This window comes from Macrotis lagotis, chromosome 3, assembly GCF_037893015.1.
Source record: "Macrotis lagotis isolate mMagLag1 chromosome 3, bilby.v1.9.chrom.fasta, whole genome shotgun sequence".
In the NCBI taxonomy this organism is placed as follows: domain Eukaryota; kingdom Metazoa; phylum Chordata; class Mammalia; order Peramelemorphia; family Peramelidae; genus Macrotis; species Macrotis lagotis.
The window spans coordinates 245881659-245905102 of record NC_133660.1 but is presented as its reverse complement, the minus strand read 5'-3'; positions in this window follow the sequence as shown (position 1 = coordinate 245905102).

The following is a 23444-nucleotide window of genomic DNA, read 5'->3' as shown; positions in this document are numbered from 1 at the left end:
GGATGCCTTTCATTATCCCCTCAACGACTAGGATACTTTGTAGGTCTGCCACTTCATTGGTATATGAAGAATAATGTGGCATAGAAATTCCTGTAAAATAAAAACTAAAGATAACAATATAAGTGTATTTTTAAAAATAACATTATGATTGAGACCCACGGGGATGGGTCTCATTATGTTCTAAACTCACTCCAAATCATCAGTCCAAGATGATGAGTGCTAAGACACATACAGGAAGTCTTTCAGGTATTCAACTTCCAGTCTCTACCAAAAACATATGCAAATAAATGTACACACAAACATATAAACACATACATACACATACACACTACTACTACCCCCACCATTACTTCTTAAAACATAGATTGCGATTGATAATATTGAGTCTTTTTTATTAATAATAAGATCTGACACCTATATAGACTCATTGATTCTCATAATGGTTCTAGGAATACATAATATGTTAGGTCCTCAGCTCTCTGCTACCTAAAAGCTGAGGTCTGAGAGAATACTAATCCTTTGATTCAGAGTTGATCTATACTGATACTATACTTATCAGGTGACAAATTTAACTTTCCATAGCAAAATTTAACTGAGAAATTAAAAATATAGGGAGATCTTTATAAGCAAAGAGAAAAAAGTGGGTAATATTATGGAGTCATTAAACTAAAGCTAGAAATAATTTATCTTAACAAAAAACTGCTCAAAAATAAATACACTTGTACTGTATAATGAGGTTTTAAGGCAATCTCAGAGGAATGAATCAGTATCAGCCCTTAGAGGAGGGAATTAAAAAACTAAAATTAAGAAATTTCTAAAGAGGTAAGGGGAAACCTTCCATTCAATGGATAACCTATATGCAGCAAATCCATGTGGGAATGCCCAAATCATTCCAATAATTTCTTAGGAAGCTAAAATGTCCTTAATAAAAGGGTTTATTTTTAAAGGGCTTAATTAAGATTCTAAACACACAGCTCCAACGATACTCGCCTATGGAAGCATTAACAAGCTTTACTTGATGAATTTGGGTCAAGGATAATGTAGGATTAATGGTCTCATGATCCAATACCCTAGGGCAAACATCATGAATCTTTCTGGTCTTCAGTCATACCTACTGTCATTTAGCTACTTGCTAATATAGATTTGACCACATTCTATCAATAGATGACACCTTACCACTGTAACTGGTACCTGTCTTGTAAACTTCAAGCACTGGGGAGTTATCTGAGTTATCAAGAGGTTAAGAAACTTGCCCAGGGTCACATAGCCAGTATGAATCAGAAATGACCATTGTACCCATATTTTCTTGGTGTTTTTTCCATTACACTATGCCAACTCTCATGGAATAGTATAGTATATAAACATGGTCACATCCTCTGTAATAAATATTTTATCACCAAGAAAACTCAATGCCAACTCTAAACTCTAAAAGGGAATGAGCCCGTTGAACCTAGGGAGGAGAGTGAAGAGAGAGAGAGACTGCGGAGCTCTGTCCTCTGCCCCTGGAACAAGACTCTGGGGCTCTGACCACATTCAGATCCTGATTGCAGTATAGGCCCCCCACATAGAACAGCAGCCCCCCCCACCTCAGCCCCGTGGCAGAGGGGGGAGCATATGGTCATTCACAGACCAGGAGGGAGGACAGAGCCTCACACACTGAGACCCTTGTGGGAGTGTCCCAAAAGCTCAGGAAGCACCCCCAAAACAGGCTTAGGCTGGGAAAATGAGCAGAGAAAAAAGAGGAACACCATTGAGAAATATTTTGCATATGAGCCCAAGAAGGATCAAAATACTCAGTCTGAAGATGAGGAAGCATCTAAAGACTCCAAGAAAAACAGAAATTGGGCTCACAGGCTATGATAGAGCTCAAAAAAGACTTTGAAAATCAAATGAGGGAGTTAGAAGAAAAACTGGGAAAAGAAAGGAGAGAGATGCAGGAAAAACATGAAAATGAAGTCAGCAGCCTAGTCAAGGAAATTCAAAAAAAATGCTGAAAAAAATAGCATGCTAAAAACCAGCTTAGGTCAAATGGATAAAACAGTTCAAAAAGTTATTGAGGAGAAGAATGCTTTAAAAAGCAAAACTGGCCAGATGGAAAAAGAGATAAGAAAACTCTCTGAGGAGAACAAATCCTTCAGACAAAGAAAAGAATTCAGGGAGATTGATGAATTTACCAGAAATCAGGAATCAATACTTCAAAACCAAAAAAATGAAAAATTAGAAGAAAATGTGAAATATCTCATTGAAAAAAACAACTGATATAGAAAACAGACTTAGGAAAGATAATTTAAAAATTATTGGAATACCAGAAAGTCATGATCAGGAAAAGAGCCTTGACATCATTTTCAAAGAATTACTACAGGAAAATTTCCCTGATATTCTAGAAGCAGAGGGCAAAATAGAAATGGAGAGAATTCACCGATCCCCCTGGAGAAAGATATCCCAAAAAACCAACCCCTAGGAATATTATAGCCAAATTCCAGAACTCCCAAGTCAAAGAGAAAATATTACAAGCAGCCAGAAGGACACAGTTCAAATATCATGGAGCTGCAGTCAGGATCACACAGGACTTAGCAGCAACTACATTGGAAGCTGGTAGGGCTTGGAATATAATATACCGGAAGGCAAAAGAGCTTAGAATGCAGCCAAGAATCAACTACCCAGCAAGGCTGAACATCCTCTTCCAGGGAAAAAAAACCAGGGGAATTTCAAATGTTCCTGTTGGAATGTCCAGAGCTGAACAGAAGGTTTGATCTTCAGATACAGGACTCAGGTGAAGCATAGAGAGTGGAGAAGGGGAAAATATGAGGAACTTAATGATGATGAAATGCATGTATTCCTGCATAGAAAAATGACACTAATAATACTCATATGAACTCTCTCAGTGAATAGAGCAAGTAGAGGGAGCCTTTATAGTTGAAGCACAGGAGAAAGCTGAATTTAAAGATAAAATATGGTGTAAAAATGGAGTCAATAGAAAAAAGGGAAATGTAATGGGAGAAAGAAAAAGGAGAGATGGAATAGGCCAAGATATTTCATATATAATAAGATTTTTCTTTATTACAATGAGCTATTGCAATGATATGGAAGGGGGGGAAGGCAAGGGGGAATGAGGGAATCTTTGCTCTCATCAGAGGTGGCTAGGAGAGGAAACAGCATATATACTCAATGGGGTATAGGCATCAGGAGTAAGAAGGGGAGACAGGAGGAAGGGGTGGGGATGTGAATGAAGGAGGAGAGGATGGACCATGGGGGGAGAATGGTCAGATATAACACATTTTCTTTTTTACTTCTTACAAGAGGCTGGGATTGGATGGCCTGTCTGGGACCACAGGGCCAAGTGGATGCTGTGCCTAAGGGGCGGTATGGGGGCTTGGGGCCTCTTGGCCCCAGAGCCGGGGATCTGGCTGCTGTGCCACTCAGTGACCCTACAGCAGAGTCAGAGTGAAAGGAGAGAGAAAATATAGCACATGGTAGTGGAGAAATATAAAAGAAGGGAGTTGCGATCAGCAATGACAATGGTGGAAAAATGTAGAAGTAACTTTTGCCATGGACTTATAAAGAATGTGATCCACCCATGACAGAGTTGTTGGTGTTGGAACAAAGACTCAAGCACATTTTTTATTATTATTATTTGTGGTGGGGTGCAGGGCAGATGGGGCTGGGTGGCCTGCCTGGAGCCACATAACAAGGTGATTGTTGGGTGTCTGAGGCCAGATTTGGACCCCAGTGATCCTGACTCAAGGGCCAATGCTCTGTCTGCCACCCAGCCACCCCTACTATTATTACTATTTTATTTTATTTTGGGTCTTTTTTTTTCTTTTTTTCGGTTTTTGCATGGCAGTGGGGTTTGGGTGGCTTGCATGTCACACAGCTGAGTGATTGTTGGGTCTACCTGCCAGATGTGGGCTGGGGTGCTCATGGCTCCAGGGATGATGCTCTGTCCATTGCACCACCTGGCCATACCTACAATTATTACTATTATTTTTTTTAATTTTAATTTTTTCTCTTCCCTTTACTTTATCACTCAAGCAAGTCTATATTTATGGGGAGGAGGGGTATTTTGTTTACTCTTAAACAAGAATATTTTATTAATGTAAAAAACATTATTTGTACAAAATGAGAATAAATAGTAAATAAAAAAGTGAAAAAAGTAATCATCAAAATTTTAGTAGTTTAAAAAAATAGAAAAGCTGATCTTTGGAACCAAATAGATAAGCTCAAAGACCTCAGAATAATCAAACAAATAACGCAAAAATTCATTAAATGCTAGAAAATGCATTATTAGATGAAGGATTGTCTGGAACAATGGTAATATTTATCTGCCTTGCTTATAACATAATGTTGCTGTAAGGACAAAATATGTAGTAGTAGTAGTAGTAGTAGTAGTAGTAGTAGTAGTAGTAGTAGTAGTAGTAGTAGTAGCAGCATTAGTACTAACAGCAATAACAATGCTAGTACTATTAATAACAAATGTTATACATTCATAAAATGAATTAAATTTGCAAAATCTTTTATAACCCATAAAGTATTATTACATGTGAAAATGTGAAAACATAAAATTCTATGTGAAATTGAGTTTCGAGAATCACTATTTATTATGTGTAAGGTCTTTAATAGAAACCTGAAATTTTTTGCTTTGAAAAATATTCTAAAATATTCCAAAATCTTGTTTCTTTTTGTAGAGAATATAAACTGCCATATCCAAATCTTTTAAATAGAACCTGTACTTTTTACCTTGAGCTATATTATTAAACTATTATTATTATTTTTTTGATGTAAACTTCCTTAGAGGAAATCAAGGACACTTATCTTTCAAATTTTCCTCCTAGCACAGGCATGCAGGCACGCACACACACACACAAACACTTTTAGCAAGACAATAAAAACCATACAATATTTGTTAATTCACTTATTTGGGCCTGTATTTCTTACTTTTATGGGAGATTTTTTGGCATAAAAATGAATGTTCACAGATTACTGTCAAGTATTTGTTATAGTTTCTTATTTTTGCTGTAAATCACAATTGTAATTCCTTCATCGTTTGACTGTCCAAGGATACTTTCCTGCCAGAAGGTTGAGCAGTCAGGATAAGCAAATCCTATCCAAAATAAACCCAAGAGCAAAACTGTGTTCAGGAGAAAAAATGGAGTCCCCTAAAATTGTGATATCTTAGTCACCCTCCTTCTTTAAAGTTCATGAAAGATGAAAAACAGGGAAAGTGATTTAGACATACACATGAATTAGGAAACAAAAATACCAGTGAACTACTGCAGTTCAATTGCTTTAGATTAACCCTTCTCATTGGGTGAGGAGAACATTCCAAAAATATGTTATAAGCTTCATGAGATGTGCCAGCATGTCAAGAAAAGATATTGCTGCTTAACATTTTGAGGCCAGTGACTGTCTTACTGGATGCTGACTACTTCCAGGTAATCATTATTTTATTGAACTTCTTAGAATATTTTTTTCCCCTTCCAGAGAGACAATATTGAATTTCATTCTGTACCAGGTAAAGCTTTCATGGGTTGAGGAAGAAGGAGAGAGGTTCTGCTATTCCTTTGTCCTTGACCCTTCCACATCCCAGCATTATCATTGAACTATTTTTTTTTTATCATTGAACTATTTCAGGAAGTTTTCTGAAAAGTGGATTCTCTACATATGCAACTTGGAAAGAATATTTCAGAAGTGACTGCCACTTCTTCCAACCCTGTTGACTATGTGGTACCCCCTATTTCTCTTAATGTAAATTATACTAAGATTTCTCAGTGTTTCTTGGGGAAAATTGAAAATGTTATTATCAGACAATTTAAATTTCAGAAAATTCAGTCAAACTTTTGACCACACATCACTAACATTAACTTTTCATTTGACTGATGTAGTTTTCAATTTTTTTTCTTCCAGTATATACAAAGGGGAGGAACATGTCCTTTTGCTTCTAAAGAATTAATACTTCCTGTTTGGTTTAGGTCCCAGGTTATCAAGACATCTAGCTTTCTTTATATTCTATAAGCATGGCACTCTGTCTCCAATTTCCCATATGTGTGACTTTACAGAGGCTCATTGTTTGGATTTTGATGGCTAAGAGGGAGTGAAAATAGCAATTGTTTCTTTACTGGCCAGAAATTCTGAGGATCTTCCTCTTCTAGATTCTTTTGTGAAGACAAACTAGATCATCTTTAGTCTCAACTCTCACTTAGGTTTTAATTCCTGGATGGGCTTTGCCTTAGACAAACTGAGACTTAGTAAAAGGTCTTAACTTTAAAAGGCCAAAGTCTCCCATTGCATTCAGGACCATTTCCAGTCATCCTGACCTGTCTTGCCACCAGACTCTGATGACTCTGGAGGAGAGAGGAAGACTTGGCACAAGTCTGCCTCACTTAAATCCAATTCACTTACAAGTCAAGGCATCACCTCCTGATGTCACTGGTCCTCTTTGAGAACAAAGAAAAACATTAGCAATGACTTTAAGGTAGTTGGAGTATTTCTAGGAAATCTTTAAAGACACTTCCATATATCCTCAGTTACTTTAATTTTCATCTCAATATAAGACTGAGAATACAGTAAGTAGACCATTCGGCAAACAGATCTCAGAATTCACACTTCTTCTGTCACCCCAGTTGGGGTCTACTGTGGTCCTTCCCAACCTGTGCCCTACAGCCAAAACTCTCTAGTGGCTGGAGCCAAGGATTTCTGGCAAAGGCAGTGCCCCCACTGCTGCTTCTGGGAGCTGAGCCTAGGTCAGGGACCCCACCTGCTAGAAAATTAAAATCTTGTATTGTGAATTTGCATAATGCAAGAGCTGTCCGTCAATGTCCTATGGCAATTATATTGACCATTCCCCTCTTCCTTCCTATGTATTTTTTACCTGTAAAGCTGAAATAAATGTATAAAGGACTGCAGCCCAGATCCTGTCCAAAAATAAATCTATTAAGCCATGGTACAAAGATTTCTGCACTCATAATGGAACAAAGAGAAGGCTTGTCATTGAAATATTTGGATAGAAGTCCTCTGGGTAGTGGCAGGCAAGTGATTTTGTTCAGATTCCTGAGAACTCTTTGAGCTAAAAAATCGAAGAATGTCAATGATGAGAAACTGAATATAAGGACATACCAAAAGGATAAGAGATTTCTCCTCCACAGCACTATGAGATATCCTAGGGTTCACAGAAACAATCATCTGGGTAAAAAATAAGATCCAGCCTTCAGGTACAAACATCAAAAGTGGGTTCTATAGGGGTTTCAGTGGCTTCCTGCTTTAACCAAAGAAGTTTACTTTATGTCATATGCCCAGAAGATCAAAAGCTCAATTTCCAGTCAGTCTAGTTGGGGTTAAACTCAACTCAAACTGCCTTGGTTCTCTTACATAAGATCTTTTTTTGTTGTTGTTCTATACATTGGGTTAGTGGTACTTTTGTTTTTTAAATTTATTTATTTTAATCCATGTGCATATGTATATTTTTAAGTTATAAAATTTCCTTCTCCCCTCCCCTCCCACACCCCTCCCTGCAGTGGTGAACAGTCAGGTTAGCACTGTACATACATATTTTGATAAACATGTTTACAAAGTAGTAATTTTCAGTATGAAGAATTAGGATTAAGGGAAAGAGATACATAGGAAATAATTTTTATAAAGTATTCATCAGATTCAGAAGGTTTTTTATATGTTTTGTTTTGTTTTTTATCTGCTGGTTCAGGATAATATAGTCCATAACCAATCAAGCTCTCTGGACTGTTGAGAGGAGTTGTTTCCATCAAGGTTGTTTATCTCATAATGTTGCTGATATGTACATTGTTCTCTTGGCTCTACTCCCTTTGCTCAGCATCAGATCCCATAAGTCATTCCATGCTTCTCTACAGTCTGACCATTTATAGTTTCTTATAGAACAATTGCATTCCATAGAATTCATGTACCATAACTTGATTAGCCATTCCACAAATGATGGGCATCCCTCAATTCCCAAGTCTTTGCCACTATACAAAGAGCTGGTATGAATATTTTGGAATATGTAGGACTTTTCCCTTTTTTCACAATTTCTTCTGTATATAGTCCTAGAATTGAAATAGCTGGGTCAAAGGGTATGAACAGTTTTATTGCTCCTTGCACATAGTTCCATATTGCTCTCCAGAAAGATTGGATCCATTCACAACTCTACCAGCAATGCATTGATGTCCCAATCCTCCCACAACCTCTACAACATTGATCATTTTCCCTTTTTCTCATCTTGGCCAATCTGATAGGTATGAGATGATACCTTCTTGTTTTAATTTGCATTTCTTTAATCAATAGTGATTTGGAGCATTTTTTCCATATGATTATATATACCTTTAATCTCTTCATTTGAAAACTGTTCATAACCTTTGACCATTCATCAATTGGGAAATGACTTGTGACCTTATAAATTTGATGCAATTCTCTATATGTTTTAGAAATGAGACCTTTACCAGAACTCCTAGTTGTGAAGATTGTTTCCTAGCATTCTGCTTTCATTCTAATTTTGGCAGCATTGATTTTATTAATGCAAAAGCCTTTTAACTTAATATAGTCAAAATCATGCAATTTTCAGTTTAAAATGTGCTCTAATTCTCGTTTAGTCATAAATTTATCCCCTTTCCATAGATCTGATAGAGTATTTCTTGTTCTATTAATTTATCTGTGGTTTCACTCTTTATATCTAAATCCTGTTCCCATTTTGATCTTATTTTGGTGTAAGGTATGAGATATGGATCTATGTCAATTTTTACCATACTATTTTTCAATTTTCCCAACAATTTTTGTCAAATTCTTTGTGAATTCTAGTGAATTCTTTTCCAAGAAGCTGATGTCTTTAAGTTTGTCAAACAGTAGATTGCTGTAGTCATTTACTGTGACTTCTTTTGAACCTCTCCTAATCCATTGATCCATTACTCTCTTTCTTACCCAGTACCAGACAGTTTTGATGCCTGTCACTTTATTGTATAGTTTTAGATTGCTCCATAGCATCTTGTCCCATATTAACTTTAGCTGGTGCTAATGAAGGTATGAATGTATTAGTTGAAGCTACTCAAGCTACACTAGCATTCTAGTTCAGGAAAAAAGTCATATAAAATATATAATATACTTTACTAAAATCTTTCATTAAACTATTCTGAAAAAAATGTATGATCTGAAAGTTACCTTATTGTATGAGATATTTATTACAAGATAGGCATAATAAATCTAATATTTCTAGTGGAAACCTAGGTGAACATCACTTCAGGACAGCATTGCGAAAGTAATTTTTTTTTTGCAAAGATGTATCTCATGGCTCAGTAGAGAGAGAAATAGATTTGTAGTCAGAAGACCTAGATTCAAATATTGCCTCTGATATTCACTACTTATATGATTTTGGAGAAATCATTTCACCTAAAAAAAGGTTTGTACTAGAAAGACTCTAAGAACTGAATCTATAAACTAAAACTAATCATCAATCCAGGGGACAGAAACATGATGTACTGGCTAGAAAGCTGGGCCTGGAATCAGGAATACTCCTCTTCCTGAGTTCAAATTCAGCCTCAGACATTTATTAGCTATGTGACCCTGGGGAAGTCATTGAACTCCTTTCCCTCAGTTTCTCATCTGTAGAATGAGTCGGAGAGGGAAGTGTTGAAACAATTCCAGTATCTTTGCCATGAAAACTTCAAATGGACTAACACAGAGTCGGACATGACTGAAACAACTGAACAGCAACAACTATCATCAGTCTATAAAATTTCCAAGGAACCAAGGACATTCCAGACTGGAAGTGGTCCGGTGTTTTTTTTTTAAATATTGAAGGTGTAAATACTTATTTTGTTTCTCTAGATGAATTCTGGATGCTTAAAAAACCTCTTGAGCTAGTTGATTTATCAATAAAAAGGAGAATCTTAGATAGTCTAGTTTCAGTTTGACTAGGAGAAAAGGCTCAAGCTACATAATACATACAGTATTAAGTCAACCTTTAAGGGTTAGAACAAGACCGTATTCACCTAAAGTAGTCAGTACTTGTTTGGACTGCATTTATCTAAAGGTCTTACAGAGAACCAAAAGATACTGTCATTACCCAAAGTCTAAGTCCCAAAAATTATTATACTTATTCACATAAATCCTTTGTCCTATTTCCCAGCATACTGATTATAAAGTAAGGAAGAAAAGAAGAAATCATAAGAATATTTTCATACACATTTACTTGATTAATTATAGGGATTCATACTCAACTCCTCCATCCTCATTCATTTGGTAAAGGACAGTAAATAAATTCAATTACACAACAATCAGAAGCAAAGTCATAAAACAATTTTCTTTTCAAATAAAGGAAATCCTTCCTTTAGAAAGTTCATTAATTCTTTAAATTATTATCAGAGTAGATTATTATTAAAATAATTGCAACAAAAAATTCTTATGAGAAGAAATCTGGTAATTATGCCAATTTTTTTATTTCAAGGTAAAATGCAAGGATTTGGGAAATGAGTGAAAAGCTTTGCTTTCAAGTTTCAGTCAGTCCATCATGGAGTATTTGTTAAATAAGAACAATATTCCAGTCTCTGTGACAAGGGCTAGGGATAATATGAATGGAAAATAAAGTTTGACATTTGGAAATTGTGATTTGCATACTACTGGAATGGAGAAGGTACTTGCTGACTTGAGGTTCTCAGGTTTATGGAAAAGACACCACCTCTGCTACCAATTCCCAGATCTTGGCTTTCCTTACAAGGTTAGAACCAATTACTGTTATTTCAGTTCTGTCTAATTCCTTATGACCCCATTTGGGGTTTTCTTGGTAGAGATATGGGACTAGTTTGGCATTTCCTTCTCCAGTTCATTTATACATGAGAAAACTGAGGCAAACAGCATTAAGTGACTTCCCCAGAATCAAACAACTAATAAGTGTTTGAGGCCAGATTTGAACCCAGGAAATGAGCCTTCCTAACTTCAAGCCTAGAGGCTTGCATACTGCTCCACCTACCTGTTTTGAAAATAAATATTCGGGGGGGGGGGGGGGAGGGAAGGTTGTAGAGGAGAGCAAGAGACTTCTTTCAGAACTCCAAGTCTCTGGGGGATTCACCAGTTTCTCAACCACCTCCAGAGGAATGCCAGACCTAGGTGCTGACATCCTCCCAGATGGATGAAATTGCTTTTTCCCAAGTAGTACATCTTCCAAATTAGGCATCCTATGGCAATACAGCATTGTGGGAGACTGATGATTAATGACCACAGAGGAGATGGAGATAGAAGAAATCCGAAGTTTGGCTAGTCTGGGACATCTCAGTCATTGAACTACTGTGGAGTGCTATACTAGACGAGTAGGAAAGGAGACTAGAATCTAGCTGGATCAGTTCTATACTCACTGAAGTCAATTGGTATAGTGATTGAGGCTAGTGAAAACTGAATTCTCCAGGGTGGTGGAGGAGGCAAAAAAGATACCTTTGAGTTTTAAACTTCAAGAGATTTGCAATCAAAAGAAAATGAACCAGAAACTGAATGATAGGAGAATAAAAAAGAAAAAAATAAGACTAAAGTTGCTAAAAATCCCAAAAGAAATTTCTGTTTAGAAGGTTGAGTGAGAGCTAGGACAACCATATTAGATCAGCTATGGACAATGTTATCCCCCTCCAGAGGAAGAAAAACAAAGCAAACCAAAACCAAAACCAAAACCAAAAAGCAACCCTTTAGAATATGATGAACACTTTATAAAAATTAGCTCTTATTTATCTCTTTCCCTTAATCCTAATTCCTCATACCCAAAATGATAAATCTGTAGACATGATTGTTTGCCTCTGAGGGGCAGGGAATGGGAAGGGAGGATGGAAGGAAATTTTATAACTTAAAAATACATATGGTCATATGTATGAAAAAATAATTGCATGAATTAAAAAAAGTTGAGTGCAAGCAATTAAATCAACACGTTATCTATTAATAACAGAAGGCATATAAACAAAACCAGAAATGTCTGAATAAACATAACAAGACAAAGCAAAATGAAGTCACAGTGATGAAGCAGCAAAAAATTTGGATTCCCAAGAGAGTATGTATTCACAGCAAAATATTTCCAAATGGTACAAGAGAGAAATAAGAATCTTCAGAGAAGAATGTATGCCCTATATAGGAAAAATAATTGACAAAATTGAAAATCTTTAAGCTGCCTCCAAAAAAACAAATCTCTCTAAGAAGTAAAAAAGAGAAAATGCTTTAATCTTATGAGGAACACAGACTAAAGAAGAAATAAAGATGTATAATGACCATATATGAAAGTATAAAAGTTTAGAATGGACAGAAAAGAGAACTAAGGAAGATAACAGCATAATACTTTTTTAGAAAAAAAAACTTTAAGTTAATAAAAGGTCAGGGAAAGAAGACCAGAATACTTTAAACAACTATTGTAGAAAGGAAAAAGAGAGAGAAAACTAAATTATGTAAAAGAAAGAATGAAATAGGAATCAATAAGTAAACTCCAAAATCTAGGAGAAAAGGGCATAGGGAAGAATATTTATTTTCTATTTATTTATTCATGACATTCTTTTAATTTAAAATTCCAGATTCTCTTGCTCCTCAACCATTAAGAAGGCAAGCAATGTGATCCCCATTTGAACTCATTCAAAACAATTCTGTAGTTGCCAAGCTGCGGGGAGGGGAGATAAAAAATAATGAAAATGATAAACTGTATATTCCATTTGCACTGATTCATCTGTTCTCTCTAAGGAGGGATATAGCATTTTTCATCATAATTCTTCTGGAATTCTCTTGGTTCAGTGTTGATCAGAGTACTTAAGACTTTCATAGTTGACTATCATTGTCAACATTGTATTTTGGTATAGAGTACCCTGCTAATTCTGCTCAATGATTTAGAGGATTTTTTCATGCGACTTGACAGCTTTGATTTCATTTGATAACTGCCTGTCCCTATCCTTTGACTGTTCATTAATTGGGGAATGAATGGAGGGAGGAATTTAAGGGTGAAGAGAAGAGAACCTATGGAAATAGGATTTCCTTAAAATGGATTAAGCAAAAGTAACTCAAAAACAATAAAATCTTTAAAGAAGATTATTTTTTTAAATCCCAATTCAGAAAAAGAAAACCATATTAGAAACAAGGATAAAAATATACACCTAACTCATAGCTTTACATATGAATAGATTAGGTAACCCAATAAAAAAAATGTTGCAAAACCTCAAAAGAAAATAGAGTCCCTTAAAATAAGGGCACCAAGGAGCAATGACAGATCACTACAGTCTGAAGTCAACATTGACAATTTATGGGAGAAGGGAAGGAAATAGAAACAAAAGACAAGTCAATAAATAATGGGCAATATTTACTTATCCTATCATTTAACCCCTTTGTTGTTCTCCACCTGGCATATTAACAAAGTTTTTGTTTGCTGTTATTTCATATTTTTAAAAAGAAAAAATCTGAATGTTTTAGAAGGAAAGTAAACTAAAATAAATCTGTCCATGACAACAGAACAAATGAACATTGTAAATCTCCAGGCCTATCTACAGACAACTATGGTTGCTGTTGCAAAACAACAATAAAAATCTAAAAAGCCAGAGTAAAGAAATAAACAATGGTTTATTTTGCATGTAAATTGCAAAGAGAAGGAAGAAATTCAAGAAGGAAAGTATTCGTATAAATATACACCAGAAAAGTTGGCTAGAATGTATCAGGCAGATCATAATATAGGTAGAACCCAGTGATAAGTGTCGATATACAATTGACTAGACCCAATAACATCACCATAGCATTGTTCCATCGCTGTTTACTACTCACCTGTACATGAGAAATCATCCACACGGATATACCCTGGGACACAGTCACAACGATATGATCCAGGCAGGTTAACACACACCGTGTTCGCGTGGCAATAATGCATCTTAGCAGCACACTCATCAATATCTGCAGGAGGGAAGAACCAGAAAGATTCCTATCATTGAAGCTCCCCAATTCCTATTTGAGATCAAAACAATTTGAGGATTATCAGAAGACAAGGACCCTTTGGAGCAACCAAAATTGGTTTGACATATTGAGAGCAAAAGCTGAAGGATAAAACTCTGCATATTCATGGAACTGATTCTCAAACAAAAAAATTATTTTTAGAAAAGTAGAAGTCAAGATGTAACTTAACAACCTAGAGAAGAGGGAGGCCGAGTCTTGCTTCTATATTTTCCCTTAAAACAGAGAACTTTAAAAACTCAAAGCTAAGGAGAGTTGTGTCCATGGTTTTGATACGTGCTAATTAATATTTATCACATGGCCACCGTCCATAGCATAGTTTGCTCAGAAAGATCAAGGGAATAATGTACAACTGTACTTCTTACTAAGACATGTTTTACTCTTATAAGCTGCAAAATGCTGTCACAGAGGGGCTTATTTTGCCTACAACTGACTGGTGAAATAGCAGCAGCTACAGCAGACATGCCCACAGACATGATGCAAATTACTGTACTGTCATTCAGCAATTCTATGATGCACCCCATGGGATATTATAATAGAATGTTCCAGCACAATTCATTGTTCTTAATGGGGGAAGGGAGGGCCATTTATGTTCTTGTCTCTACCTTCCATGTTGAAAACTGAATTAACGAGTCATTGGGAGTAAGTTGAAATATATTCTGGTTGTCATCATAGAAGGAACACATTGGCAAAATTTAGTTTATATCTACCCTTGTAGTAGCACAGGTAGGTGGTGAAGTGCGTAGGGCGCCAGCCCTGGAGTCAGGAAGATATGAGTTCAAATTCAGTCTCTGACACTGTGTGACTCTGGGCAAGTCACTTAATTCTGCTTGCCCCCAGTTTTCTCATTTGTAAAGTGAGCTGGAAAATAATTTGACAAACCACTCTATTATTTTTGCCAAGAAAATTTCAAATTGGGTCATGAAGTGTCATACATGACTGAAATGACTGAACAGTAATTGCAACACTAGTAATCACTATGAAAAACTTACACTTTGCCAAGGAGGTATGGAATGATTTGACTGACTGACAAGATAACTCTTAAGATCATCATTGTAACACTCTCTAAATTCTTAGACTTGGTTACTAACCCTTAAAATAGGCAGAGTTTGTACTTGGGAAACTCATTCCTTTCTTTCTCTGAAAGGAAGTCATTCCTTCAAATTTCACAATAACAAAAAATATATATAGAAGGAAAAATGAAGGGGCAAAGGAAAATAAACAAGAAAACAAATAAGAGAAAGAAAAGGAAGGGAAGAAGTAGAGGAGGAAGTAAAGAAGCATTTATATGAGTTTCCTTCTAACTTTCCAGAAACCTTATTTTATTTCTGCATCTACAATGGAGTTACTTTGTTTTGATCTCTTACTTGAAAGAATGGCTGACACATTGTGATATAAGACTGGAATACTATTGTACTATTAAAAAATGTAACATGATACTCTGCCCTGGTCAGATCACCTCTGATATGATCATCAAAGCCATGAGAGGATTGAATGCCAGCCTTAAAATCTTGGGGACCTGGGCTTTCTATGGATTATATCAGAATTGTCAAACATGTAAGCAAAGGGCATCGTGATCCATCAATAATGATGAAGCTTCTTCTTCCAGGTATTATGATATGTGTAGGAGACAGATCAAAAGGCAAAAGATAGTCCCTGATCTCAAGGAGTTCACAATCTAATGATAAAAACAATATGCAAACCACTATTATAAATAATGTATGGATAATTCACCATGGAATTATTTTAGACATGTTTCTTTAGTGCCTTTAATCAGATTTCAACTTGAAATGTTCACTTTTACTGCCAAATTTCAAGGCCTATTGAACCTAACAGCTTTTTCTCAGTAATATAAGGCCAACTTTGCTCTTATTAGTTAGCTACTTGCCACTGATAGAGAATTTCCTTTGTGTGAAGCCTTAGGACCATAAGAACTTCAAGATCACCTAATCACAGAATTTCAGAATTGAGAGAGACAGCAGTAGGCATTTATTTACCCTCTGACCCATACCTGAAAGAAACCCCTTCATTAATAAACCAAAGGAATAGTCATCCACTGGGTCAATCAACTTTTCCACCCCCAGGTAACCCATCCTATTTTTTTAATTATTAGGGTTATTTTCCCAGGCACAAAGCTTTGGTTTAGATCTTGGCTACTACCACCCACTGGTCCTGATTCTGCCCTCTAGAACAAAACAGAATATATCTAATTCATTCTCTACATAAAGGTTCTTCACAAACAAAGAAAGCTAGTATATTCTAATTTCATGTCTCTTGTTCAGCCTAAATACCACACCTCCCATAAAATTTGGGTTCATACTTTTCACTATTTTCATTGTGCTCTCTATACTCTTTAGCTTATCTTTAGCTTCCTAACTTGTGGCAGTCAGAACTAAATGTTTTATATATATTATGTGATCTGACTAGAATAAAGTTTGGAGGTAGTGGCACCTCCTTATTCCTGGAAACTTTCTCTATTTACCTAGCCCCAGATCACCTAAGCTGTTTTGTCTGCCACATCACACTATTGTTTCATATTGAACTTGTGTTCCATTAATGCCTCTAAGCTTTTCTGCTATCATTTTATTTTGTTTTGCTTTTTCTCTTGGCTAATCATGTCTTCTCCATCTTGTAATTTGCAAAATACAGAATTTTTGAACAGATATGCAAGATTTGACATGTCAATCCTGTCAAGATCTTTAAACCCCTCACTTTACAACTAAGGAAACTAAAGACCATAACATAATGTCTTTCTCCAGTTCATAAATAAGTATTAAGTACTAAGAGTTGATATTTCATTACAGGTTTTACAAAATTTATTCTATTTTGACTAACTTATTCTGTTTCATTCTTACACCTATAGATAATGTCAACTTTTTTCATATAAATTATGGATAGTCATTTATTCAGTCACAGTCATAGATTATGGTCAAAGTTTGACAACTACAGAGTAGTTTTGTTTTTTAAAGATTTTATTTGAGTTTTGAGTTTTACAATTTTTCTCCCAATCTTACTTCCCCCCCCCCCCCCACGGAAAACAATCTGTCAGCCTTTATTTTGTTTCCATGTCGTACATTGATCCAAATTGAGTGTGATGAGAGAAAAATCACATTAATGAAGAAACAAAAAGAATAAGAAATAACAAGATCAGACAATAAGATATCTAGTTTTTTCCCTAAATTAAAGGGAATAATCCTTGAACTTTGTTCAAACTCCACAGCTCTTTATCTGGATACAGATGGTATTCTCCATTGCAGACAGTCCAAAATTGTCCCTGGTTGTTGCACTGCTGGAATGAACAAGTCCATCAAGGTTTAACATCACCCCCATGTTGCTGATAGGGTGTACAGTGTTTTTCTGATTCTGCTCATCTCACTCACATTAGTTCATGCAAATCCTTCCAGGATTCCCTTAATTCCCATCCCTCCTGGTTTCTAATAGAACAACAGTGTTCCATGACATACATATACCATAGTTTGCTAAGCCATTCCCCAATTGAAGGACATTTACCTGATTTCCAATTCTTTGCCACCACAAATAGGGCTGCTATGAATGTTTTTGTACAAGAGATGTTTTTACCCTTTTTCATCATCTCTTCAGGGTATAGACCCAGTAGTGGTATTGCTGGATCAAAGGGTATGCTCATTTTTGTTGTCCCTTTGGGTGTAGTTCCAAATTTCTCTCCAGAAAAGTTGGATGAGTTCACAGCTCCACCAACAGTGTAATAGTGTCCCAGATTTCTCACAACCCTTACAACAATGATCAGATAATGTCATTTTTAAGAGAGAAGAATCTAGAGTTTAGTACCAGAAACTTTGCATAATTGCCTATCCAGTTTGTTAAGTGAAACAATACCAATCACAGAAATATAGGTATTTTATGTGTCATCTATCATAGGATTGCATTCTCATTACTGATGTCTGTTGCCACTTCTTTATATGAAGGTAATTTTGATGTCATTTGCATCTCATTAATGAAAATGAGAAAGCTAGCATGACATCTACTAGTATCCAATCTCAAGACTGACTTGGGGCATCCAGGAAAGGAGTGATACAACAAACTATCCTCAAATACTGAACTCTGTCAATGTCACTCTGATCCAGTTGCATAGGTCTTCTCTTTATTGAGTTTATTGAACCTTAATTAAAGATCTTTCATATAGTCATTGAGTCATGAAATTGCTCCCCATGGACCAAATGGCCAGAATGATATTTGATGCTCTTGGTCCATGACTTCAGATTTCTGTTTTATGCCTCCATTCTCCTACTTAGTGTAAACTCCATTTCATCTCAAATACACTGATGTCAGCACTAATTTTTTTTTTTTAAAAACCTCTATCCCTACCCACCAGTCGCTATGCCCTAGATAGAGCCAGCTAGTTTTGAATAGGATAGAACATGGGATCAAGTTTGCAGCCTATTATTTAAAGAGAATTTCAAAGCTAACATAAAATGATTTCCATTCAGTAGGGACATAGGGCCCTCATAAACTTATAGGAAGGAAAGCACTATATAGTTTTATGTAAGGATTGGGAGGAGTGCCAAGTTTCTTATAATAAATTCACTGGTCCCTTCACAAAGGGTAAGAGAATAAAGTTGAATTTGTATAGTCAAAATACAAATTTCCCTCCACATTTCCCTGGACCTGAGACAATGGGCTTTAAACCCAATGTAATTTGATTTCCACCCTCCTCTCCAAGGGGTACAAATATTTCAAGGAGTTTATGAACTTAGATGAGAAATAATTACATCTTTATTTTCAGTAGCTTCTAAGGGAAACTTAGCATTTCCTTCAATTATTTGAAATACCATCCTGAGAAAGGGTTCATTAGCTTCACCACATGCTAAAGGGGTCCCTGACACAATAAATGTTTAACAATCACTTTACTATAATACCTGGGAACCTGAGGAGAAATGACATTGGTTCAAGTTTTAGACTTTCTTCTTGTTACTTGGGTGACTGTGATCAAGTCAACAAACCTTTATTCATCTATAAAATGAGGGTGATTAAAGAAATGATTCTGAAGGTCCCTTTTGACTTGAAATCTATATTTCTTTGATTCATTTAGAAATGAACTCATTAAGTAAGGCTTTCCTCAGAGAAGTTTCAATCCTTAGCTAATTGGCAGAAGCTACCAGCAAAGTTATCAAAATGCATGACCACTTCTGTCCTGAACACTTACAACTCAAAACCAGCCTGAAGATATTGTCTCATTTCCCTCAAATGGGATGGTCAGATTTGAAGAAATGATTCATCTGTTACAAGCTCGTTTGATTCTGGACCATGAAGGCCATCTCCTTGTTATGTGGGATTTTTTAAAACCTTAGTGGGGAGGGGTATGTATTTACTTATTCATTTATTATTTTTCAAAAAGCAGATGGGGGTAAGGATGAGAAACTCCAGGGAGAATTTGCTAAATTTGTTTATCCAATCAGTGTTCCTCTAGGTCACCTGGGGTATCATGGAGGCACATCAGTGTTGTACTGTTGACTGCCCCTTTTTAATAGGTTTTCCAGTTGATAGTTTTAGCAATTTTTTTTCTTGCATAACTAACAATTTAATGGCATAGATCCAGGGAGAAGAATGCTGCAAAATAAAGCATATAAGTTAACTAACAGGTCATAAATTTAGCCAGATGCAATTCCTCTTTGCACAGTTTCAATACTTGGCTATCAGAGACAATAACTAATGTGTGGATAGCTGTAAGAAGTTGGGGACAAAGCTAGCAAATGGGGAACTTTGGGATAATATGAAGGAAGAAAGGAAGAAACTTGCAATAAATTCCTTTTTAAAATTGAGGATGTCATTCACTGGGAAATTACTAAAATTAATATAAATTATCCTGAAATTCCTAGGTGAATGTTTCAGTTCTACAAATATCTTTGATAAAACTTTTGAGAGAGATTCAGTTAAATATTGGATTATATTAAATATAGCAATATAATTAGCAGCTTAAATGGAAGATTTCTTGACAAAATAATCTTAAAGCAACTCTGAACTAAGCTATTTTAAAAACTACTTTCCAAATTGTATGCTGTCAATCTATAGGTCATCTACAGGCAAGTCAAATTGAATGTTAGAATTTTCATAAATGAGAAAACTGAAGATTGAAGAGAAAAAGTAAGTAGGCACGATTTAAAAAAAGAAAAATACCCACAGTGGTCAAATGAGTGATGGGGTTTATATCCCTAGATTCTTTCTTTCTTTTTTTTTTTAGCTTCTTTCTTAATAATGATGCCATTCTACTTTGAACTTTGGGACTCTCTCAAATGGTTGTGCTTCCTTTCTGAAAAGTAATACATGGAATTAAGATAATATTCAAGACATATCAGGAAAAAAATGAGTTTTAGTTTTAGTCTACTTATGGTAGCTGGATCCAACAATCCTTTAGGCTTGTTGTTCCACTCATCCCTTTTTCTACATCACTCTTCCCCTATCTCCACTCTCATATACTGATGTGGAACTAATTCCTTCAAGATTGTTAGGTCCATGTCCCAAGAAGGAGGATTTCAATCCAAATTCGTGTTGCTTGACAAAAGATGATCTCCCCTTGTATATCTAAGGCATAGGGAATGGTCCAGTGATTTCACTTAGATAGGGAACTCCAAAAAGAGAATTTTAAAAACCATACCCTTTAACAATGTGCATTGGCACCACAGAATCTCAAAGGACTGTCTAGAGCACTGAGGTTAAGTGCCTTGCTCCATGTTACAGTCAAAGTCTGGTGATTTTTGTTTGAGTCAGAATTTGAAGCTGGTAGATTTTTCCTCCATAGATTTCAGCATGATCACTTAGCCAGTATGACAGGAATGGGGATCATCTGGCCCAAGGGTCATATAAGGCCCAATAAATTGTTTGGTCTTGTGCTGACAGGACAACCACGGGTGAGATTCAAAATACAATAATTCTAGGACCATTTTATGGGTGAATTAATTCAATGTTTGACCAAATATAGCAGGCTAATTTTTAAGTTGATAATGTCAGATGGTCTCCAAATGAGGCAACAAATATCCAAATGTCCCTTGGCAGAAAAAAAGGTGCCCCACTCCTGCACTATGTCAGAAAACCTCTCACGTCTAAAAAAAGAAAAAGAAATTTGAGGAATTTCCAGGATCATACAGGAAATGTTTTTACAGCATCCTGACAGTCACTCCATCAACTTTCAGAGCATAATCCTGCACAAGCCACTTAAGATCTCCAAAACTATAGAAGGGATAGACTTCTGTGCTTTAATGAAAGTGAGGAAGGAGGGAGACCAGAATGCTCCCTGCTGATATCTATCTTAATCAATTGCACAAAAATAGCAGGAATGTTATACAACTGTGACTCTCAGAGAACTACAATCTTAGAAGGATTCAAGTTGCAGCATAAGTCGAAGACTAGGAATAATGTAATTATGCTGTGTCAATCTAATCAATACTAACCAGCAGAGGAAATGTCATAAAAGATATCATTTGTTTTAAACAAATAAACAAAATAGTCAAAACAGAGAAAATGAAGAATAACAGGCAGGCCAAGTGTTGTAGTCATATAAAAAATTAAAAAAAATTGTAATCCAAATTCTCTAGTAAAGATTTATCTTAGAATTTATATGCAGATTATGAAGTATCTCTTTGTGATCCATCTCACTGTGGAAAGTACCTACATCACATTTATCAATGAAATCACTAAACTATAAAAATACCTAAATATTCTTAGGTCTGTTTTTCAAATACTGGAGTACTAATAGTTTTAATAATCAGAGGGTCTTGGGTCTAGAATTGATAATCTTGACCAAAAGTCCCATTTTACAGGACAATGAGGTTGAGAGAAGTCAAGTGACTTTTCCCAAGAAGTAGAATTTCAAAATAAGGGAATGCAACAGCAATGCATTTCAGTTTAATAATATTATAGATAGATAGATAGATAGATAGATAGATAGATAGATAGATACAGCTATAAATCTATTCATTCATTTATTTATTTATTTGTTAGCTTATTTATTTATTTATGCCCACCATAACTTGCCTTGACCTGAAGATCTTTAACGAAAGGTAACATCATCTCTCAAAACAGTCTACTTTATCTTGGAACAACTGTAACTACTAGAAATTCTCCCCTCTTCTTTCTGAAATCAAGCCTAAATTTGCTTCTTTTTAACTTCAACCCATTGTTCTTCATTCTAATTTCTTAGGTAAAACAAACATAGTCCTTCTTTCACATGGCATTCACTCAAATATCTGAACACATCTATCATATGCCTGAGTCTTGATTTCTCATACGATTTAGATTGAAGACTATTCACCATACTGATTGTCTTTCTTTATAATAATACTCTGTCCAGCTTATCTCACATTAGAAGAGACAGGATTTGAACTCAGATCCTTGGATACCAATCCAACCCTTTTCCTCCAAAATCATATGGCACTTTTATCAGCTGTGACATTCCATGGATCTTCCCTAGCTGGGCCAAGTAATACTCTATCATAAATGTTTCTATTGTCTTTCCATCAAAGAAATGTATAAGCCTAGAGAAAGTAGTTTTAAGAAAATACACCTAATATATTCAACAGATCTCAGTATGTATTTTCAGGCAAACAATGATCATCGTGAAGGTATGAGATAGAATGAGAAAAAGCTGGTGCGAGAAGGGGCCGGTGTATGGAACATGACTTTTCTGTCCATGACTAGTTTTTCCACACTATCTACATTCTAATTTCTTCTTTCTTACTCTAATTATTATCCATGGCATTTTCTGCTATATAACTTCCTCCTGTATTATAGCCTATCTTTATGTCCTGTATTGCTTCTCTGACCTTTATAAATCAAATCCTCCCATTTGACCATTTTAGTGTCTAACTGCCCTCAGAAACAAATTGAGCCAAGGTCTCCAGTGCTGGCAGGAATCCAAAACCACAGGTGGACTCAAGCCACTTAGGATTTTAGAAAGACACATGCAAGATTAAGCACCTGATGTAAAAAAAATAAGCTTTTTGGTTTTGATTTAATGTTGTTAGAGATTCCTCTACAAAGCAAATGACAATGCATGTCAGTTCAGATACAATAGAGCTCAAATGGTAATTCATTCATAGAGACTTGTTGTGTTTGAAATATTCAAGCTCATCTTCCAGTGGTCTTTGGAGATGGTAAAAATATATGATTTATGTTTCTCTCCTGGATATTGAAGTAGTTTGTTATTCTTTTTAAAAATCCATACTTATGATTTCTGAAATAAAACCTGACATGGCATAATGATATTTCACATATAACCAAGCAACACAAGTAATCTGGTTCATAACACCAACAGACACATGTGGGGAGCAGGAAGGACATGGAAAATCACCATCATTTGTTATACTTTAGGGCATGGGACAACTTCCTTCAGAAATGTTTAATGAGCTGGCTAGACATAACTTGCCATTGTGAATAGAAGACCTGACTTGGAATCAAGAATACCTATTTTCTTTTTTTTTTTTAGGTTCTTTTGCAAGGCAATGGGGTTAAGTGACTTGCCCAGGGCC